General features: G+C 37.6%; 1 non-coding gene across 1 annotated transcript; it reads right to left on the bottom strand.

The window, feature by feature from the left end:
• Window positions 1-5,550: 5,550 nt before the first annotated feature.
• LOC130978747 (small nucleolar RNA R71) lies at window positions 5,551-5,658 on the bottom strand. Its single transcript, XR_009086364.1, has one exon. It is a non-coding gene; the product is annotated as a small nucleolar RNA R71 (small nucleolar RNA).
• Window positions 5,659-7,103: the final 1,445 nt, after the last annotated feature.

Here is a 7,103-nt window from a genome sequence, read left to right as displayed (position 1 = left end):
GGAATTTTCGGGGGTTTTTTAGTTGAGTGCAAGAAAAGTAAATTCACTAGAAATTAAGGCAATAAACGAGTAAAAATTAAATAGACATAACTACACTATCCACCAAAAATTCAACCAACTAATAAGCATACAATAAATGAATAGCAATGATATAATCAAGCTAAGAGAACCAAAGAATCAAAGTCAACAAGAGAAAAGTCAAGCAAGTAATATAAGAAATCTTGGCTAGGGGTGGAAATTAGAATTTCTATCCTCATTGCATTCCTCAATTGTGATGGTAATTGCCTATTGCTCCCACTTAGTTATCCTCTAATAATTGAAAGAAAGTCAAGTGAGAAATATTAACTCAAGTCCACAAGTCCTAGTCAAATCCTAATGAAAGACTATATTTAGTTGAGTTCAAGCTAACAAGCAATCTTCAATTACCCATTAACACTAAATTCTTACAATTCAAGAGTCTCTAATTATTCTACCCAAAGGACAAGAAAGAAAATCTACTCCATAGTCACAAGTAACATTTCTTCAAACACTTGGTGAGCAATGGTAAAAAGCATCATAAAATTGAGAAAACAATCCAAATCAAAGGAACCCACTAGCAATAATCAACAATAACAATTCAAATAACACAATTAGAACATGAAAAACTTTAATGCATTAATAAGACCAAAATCCAACAAGGTCCAAAATCATAACCCAAAATAAGTAAAATTGCAACAGTGCTAAGTAAAATTGAAGAGTAGAAACTACAATTAGAACTCTAAAAACTGAAATTAACAAGAGTCTAGCTCATGGATTGAAATGAAAATGAATAAAGAAATACTAAAACCTAGAGAGAAGGAGGAATTTTCTCTCTCTAAACTCAAAAACTATCTAAAACTAAGCTAATAGAATGTATCCTCAAGCTTGCTTCACCCCCATACTATAGTCTTCGAATTGGGCATCAAACTGGGCCAAAAACTGCTCAAAAATTGCCTCCAGTGTGTTTCCACTAATGAGTCATGTGACAGCAATTCGGTGTATGCGACAATGTGGTCCACATATGAGTGTGAGGGAAAAATGAAGTGTGCGTATGCACATTGCAATGATGCGTACGCACAGATGTAGATATCCAAAAAGCTTCCTTGCTTCATGATTTCCTACTCTCGTTTTCTCATTTTTCCATCTCTTCCAATCTAACCTTGATTCCTAAGACTTGAAACCACGTAACAAACATATCAAGGCATCAAATGGAATTTAAAAGAATTAAAATTAGCATTTTTGGAGCCTAAAAAGCATGTTTTTCGCAATTAAGTGCAATTTGGATGGAAATCACAAATGCGTGTTATTTCAGTGAATAAGTGTGAGATTATGTGGTGATATCCATTCATTTCAAACCAAAAATCTCATCAAATATGGATTCATCAAGTACTAGTCAGAAATTCGATTCGAAATAACTTTTAGCATGTGATAAAATAATTAATGACTAAGATTTATTCTTAAAGAAATAAATCACGAATGGATGGCTAATATTAATATTGGGACACGATTAACCAAGGTAGAAATTATTTTTACTACTAATTATGAGTTTTTGCTTACAAACTTTTTCTCAACACATGCAAAACCGTCACTAAAAGTGAATTCCAGCTCAAAAATTTTCTAGTGAGAAAAATAAACCAATGGCAAGAAGGTTTTTTACTTTTTACTAGTCAAATTTGACTTAAACAAATTAATTACTCTCATAAAGTCAAGTTTGACCTATTAATTACCATTTTCTAATTTATTTTTGTTTTTTATTTTTTGCATCGGGCATCTCTTACTAATTGTTATTAGGTCATGGTTCAGAATTTTGCGGAATAAGTTACAAAATAGCCAGAAAAGTCAGTTTACCGAAAATCAGCAAGTCTTTACATTCTACCCTTCGTAAAGAAAATTTTGCCCTAAAAATTTCAATTATGCACAAGAAATTATATGGACATTTATATTATACTTTATAGTTAAGGTCCTTAATTAGTTTAACACTCACCTCAAGCAATGGGAACAAACCTAGTGGTGCTTGTTAGTAGTCACGTTAATCATCTTCCCTGTTGTCAAGGCCTAGAAGTGCCTTGCTCTTTTTTGTTCAGGAAGTCTCTTGCTAGGTGTCTTGCACCGCCACAAAAATAACAAACATTCATTTCGAATTGGCAAGGTCTACTGATGAGCGGATAATTTGTACGCTTTTTGGCATTGTTTTTAGTATGTTTTTAGTAGTTTGAGTTGAGTTTTTAGTATATTTTTATTAGTTTTTAGTTAAAATTCACTTTTCTGGACTTTACTATGAGTTTGTGTGTTTTTCTGTGATTTCAGGTATTTTCTGGCTGAAATTGAGGGACCTGAGCAAAAATCTGATTCAGAGACTGAAAAGGACTGCAGATGCTGTTGGATTCTGACCTCCCTGCACTCGAAGTAGATTTTCTGGAGCTACAGAAGCCCAATTGGCGCTCTCTCAACGGCGTTGGAAAGTGGACATCCTGGGCTTTCCAGCAATATATGATAGTCCCTACTTTGCCCAAGATTTGATGGCCCAAACCGGCGTTCAAAGTCACCCTCAGAATTTCCAGCGTTAAACGCCGGAACTGGCACCAAAATGGGAGTTAAACGCCCAAACTGGCACAAAAGCTGGCGTTTAACTCCAAGAAGAGTCTCTACACAAAAATGCTTCATTGCTCAGCCCAAGCACACACCAAGTGGGCCCGGAAGTTGATTTTTATGTCATTTACTCATCTCTGTACACCCTAGGCTACTAGTTCTCTATATATAGGACCTTTTACTATTGTATTAAGGAGCTTTTGATCATGTTTTTATGATTGAACTCACTTTGGGAGGCTGGCCATTCGGCCATGCCTAGACCTTGTTCTTATGTATTTTCAACGGTGGAGTTTTTACACACCATAGATTAAGGTGTGGAGCTCTGCTGTACCTCGAGTATTAATGCAATTACTATTGTTCTTCTATTCAATTCCGCTTGTTCTTTGTCCAAGATATCACTTGTTCTTCAACCTGATGAATGTGATGAACCGTGACACTCATCATCATTCTCACCTATGAACGTGTGACTGACAACCACCTCCGTTCTACCTTAGATTGGGTGAATATCTCTTGGATTCCTGATACACGATGCATGGTTGATCGCCTGACAACCGAGTGCTCGCCTGACAAACGAGCCAGCCATTCCGTGAGATCAGAGTCTTCGTGGTATAGGCAAGAACTGATGGCGGCATTCAAGAGAATCCGGAAGGTCTAACCTTGTCTGTGGTATTCTGAGTAGGATTCAATGATTGAATGACTGTGACGTGCTTCAAACTCCCATTTGAGTCTGCCTGACTAAGATTTACAAGGTGACCATAGCTTGCTTCATACCAACAATCTCCGTGGGATCGACCGTTACTCGCGTAAGGTTTATTACTTGGACGACCCAGTGCACTTGCTGGTTAGTTGTGCAAAGTTGTGTTTATGCCATGGTATTGAGCACCAAGTCTTGGGGCCATTACTAGGGATTATATGAGTTGTGAAAAGTAGTGATCACAATTTCGCACACCAAGTTTTTGGCGCCGTCGCCGGGGATTGTTTCGTGTATGGACAACTGATGGTTCATCTTGTTGCTTAGATTAGGTATTTTTTTTCAGAGTTCTTAAGAATGAATTCTAGAGTTTCATGATGATCTGTTGAAATCTGGCTGGCTGAGAAGCCATGTCTAATCTTATTGGACCGAGGTTTCAACTGATCATCACAAGAGCTTGTTGATTTCTATCAAACTTGCTATTGGAGCAATGATCTGCTGAGGCTTGGCTGGCCATTGGCCATGTCTAGTGTTTTGGACCGAAGCTTTCTTTGAAAGCTTGGCTGGCTGTGAAGCCATGTCTAATTCTTGGACCGAAGTCTTAGACTAGCATTGCAATGATTCCTGGAATTCAAATTGAGAATTCTGAAACCTTCATTTTCTATTTTCATATAATTTTCGAAAAAGCACAAAAAAATTTTCAAAATCATAAAAACCAAAAAAATATTTTATGTTTCTTGTTTGAGTCTAGTGTCTAATTTTAAGTTTGGTGTCTTGCATGCATTGTTTATTTGATCTTGGTTCTATTTTCAAGTCAATAGTACAGGGAACTGAAGATTCAGAACATGCAGCAGAGGAATTACACAGAAAAAGCTGGGCGTTCAAAACGCCCAGTGAAGAAGGACAGACTGGCGTTTAAACGCCAGCCAGGGTACCTGGTTGGGCGTTTAACGCCCAAAAAGGTAGCATTTTGGGCGTTAAACGCCAGAATGGATACCATTCTGGGCGTTTAATGCTAGGATGGCACAAGGGGGAGGATTTTGTTTTCAAATCAAATTTTTTTTTCAAGTTTTCAAAGTTTTTCAAAATCAAATCTTTTTCAAATCATATCTTTTCAATCAAATGTTTTCAAAATCAATTTCTTTCCTTTTTCAAAGATACTTACTAACAATTAATGATTTGATTGAACATCTCAAGTTTGTTGCCTTTTCTGTTGAGAAAGGTTTAATGTTTGAATCATATCTTTTCTTGTTAGGCAAGTCATTAATTTTTAAAATCAAATCTTTTTAAATTGTTTTCAAATCATATCTTTTCAATCATATCCTTTTAAAACCATAACTTTTCAATCAAATCTTTTTAATCACATCTTTTTCAAAACAGTTTTTAATCATATCTTTTTGATTTCTAAATTCAAAATCTTTTTCAAAAATCATTTGATCTCTTTCTCACTCTTGATTTTCGAAAATCAAATTAAAGTTTTTCAAAATGTTTTTAAAATTTTTTAATTAATTTTCGAAAATTTCTTCCCCTCTTCTCACATCCTTCTATTTATGGAGTACCACTCTTCTTCAATGCATAATTCGAACTCTATCTTATTAAGTTCGAATTCTCTACTTCTTCCTTCTAATTTTCTGTTCTTCTGACACCTCAAGGAATCTCTATACTGTGACATAGAGGATTCCATATTTTCTTGTTCTCTTCTCCTTCATATGAGCAGGAACAAAGACAAAGGCATTCTTGTTGAAGCTGACCCTGAACCTGAAAGGACCTTGAAGCGAAAGCTAAGAGAAGCTAAGGCACAACTCTCTGTAGAGGACCTAACAGAAATCTTCAAAGAAGAAGAACCCATGACAGCTGAAAACAATAACAATGCAAACAATGCAAGGAAGGTGCTGGGTGACTTTACTGCACCTACTCCCGACTTCTATGGGAGAAGCATCTCTATCCCTGCCATTGGAGTAAACAACTTTGAGCTTAAGCCTCAATTAGTTTCTCTAATGCAACAGAATTGCAAGTTCCATGGACTTCCATTGGAAGATCCTCATCAGTTCTTAGCTGAATTCTTGCAAATCTATGACACTGTCAAGACTAATGGGGTTGACCCTGAGGTCTACAGACTTATGCTATTCCCTTTTGCTGTAAGAGACAGAGCTAGGACATGGTTGGACTCACAACCTAAAGAAAGCCTGGACTCATGGGAAAAGCTAGTCAATGCCTTCTTGGCAAAGTTCTTTCCACCTCAAAAATTGAGTAAGCTTAGAGTGGAAGTCCAAACCTTCAGACAGAAGGATGGAGAATCCCTCTATGAAGCTTGGGAAAGATACAAACAATTGATCAGAAAATGTCCTTCTGACATGCTTTCTGAATGGAGCATCATAGGTATTTTCTATGATGGTCTCTCTGAACTATCCAAGATGTCTTTGGATAGCTCTGCTGGAGGATCTCTTCATCTGAAGAAGACGCCTACAAAGGCTCAAGAGCTAATTGAAATGGTTGCAAATAACCAATTCATGTACACTTCTGAAAGGAATCCTGTGAATAATGGGACTAATCAGAAGAAAGGAGTTCTTGAGATTGACACTCTGAATGCCATATTGGCTCAGAATAAAATATTGACTCAACAAGTCAATTTGATTTCTCAAAGTCTGTCTGGAATGCAAAATGCACCAAGCAGTACTAAGGATGCTTCATCTGAAGAAGAAGCTTATGATCCTGAGAACCCTTCAATGGAAGAGGTGAATTACCTAGGAGAACCCTATGGAAACACCTATAATTCTTCATGGAGAAATCACCCAAATTTCTCATGGAAGGATCAACAGAGACCTCAACAAGGTTTCAATAACAATAATGGTGGAAGAAACAGGTTTAGCAATGGCAAGCCTTTTCCATCATCTTCTCAGCAACAGACAGAGAATGCTAAACAGAACCCCTCTGACTTAGCAACCATGGTCTCTGATCTAATTAAAACCACTCAAAGTTTCATGACTGAAACAAGGTCCTCCATTAGGAACTTGGAGGCACAAGTGGGGCAGCTGAGCAAGAAAATTACTGAACTCCCTCCTAGTACTCTTCCAAGCAATACAGAAGAAAATCCAAAAGGAGAGTGCAAGGCCATCAATATGGCCGAATTTGGAGAGGAAGGAGAGGAAGTGAACGCCACTGAGGAAGACCTCAATGGGCGTGCACTGACCTCCAATGAGTTCCCTAATGAGGAACCATGGGAATCTGAGGCTCAAAATGAGACCATAGAGATTCCATTGGACTTACTTCTGCCTTTCATGAGCTCTGATGAGTATTCTTCCTCTGAAGAGGATGAGTATGTCACTGAAGAGCAAGTTGCTAAATACCTTGGAGCAATCATGAGGCTAAATGACAAGTTATTTGGAAATGAGACTTGGGAGGATGAACCCCCTTTGCTCACCAAAGAACTGGATGACTTGTCTAGGCAGAAATTACCCCAAAAGAGACAAGATCCTGGGAAGTTTTCAATACCTTGTACCATAGGCACCATGACCTTCAAGAAGGCTCTGTGTGACTTAGGGTCAAGTGTAAACCTCATGCCTCTCTCTGTAATGGAGAAGCTAAGGATCTTTGAGGTACAAGCTGCAAGAATCTCATTAGAGATGGCAGACAACTCAAGAAAACAAGCTCATGGACTTGTAGAGGATGTTTTGGTAAAGATTGAAGACCATTACATCCCTACTGATTTTATAGTCCTAGAGACTGGAAAGTGCATGGATGAATCTATCATCCTTGGCAGACCCTTCCTAGCCACAGCAAAGGCTGTGATTGATGTTGATGGAGG

Source organism: Arachis stenosperma, chromosome 4 (genome assembly GCF_014773155.1).
Source record: "Arachis stenosperma cultivar V10309 chromosome 4, arast.V10309.gnm1.PFL2, whole genome shotgun sequence".
NCBI lineage: Eukaryota > Viridiplantae > Streptophyta > Magnoliopsida > Fabales > Fabaceae > Arachis > Arachis stenosperma.
Note: the sequence above shows the minus strand (reverse complement) of the source record. Positions and strands in the feature narration are given on the sequence as shown.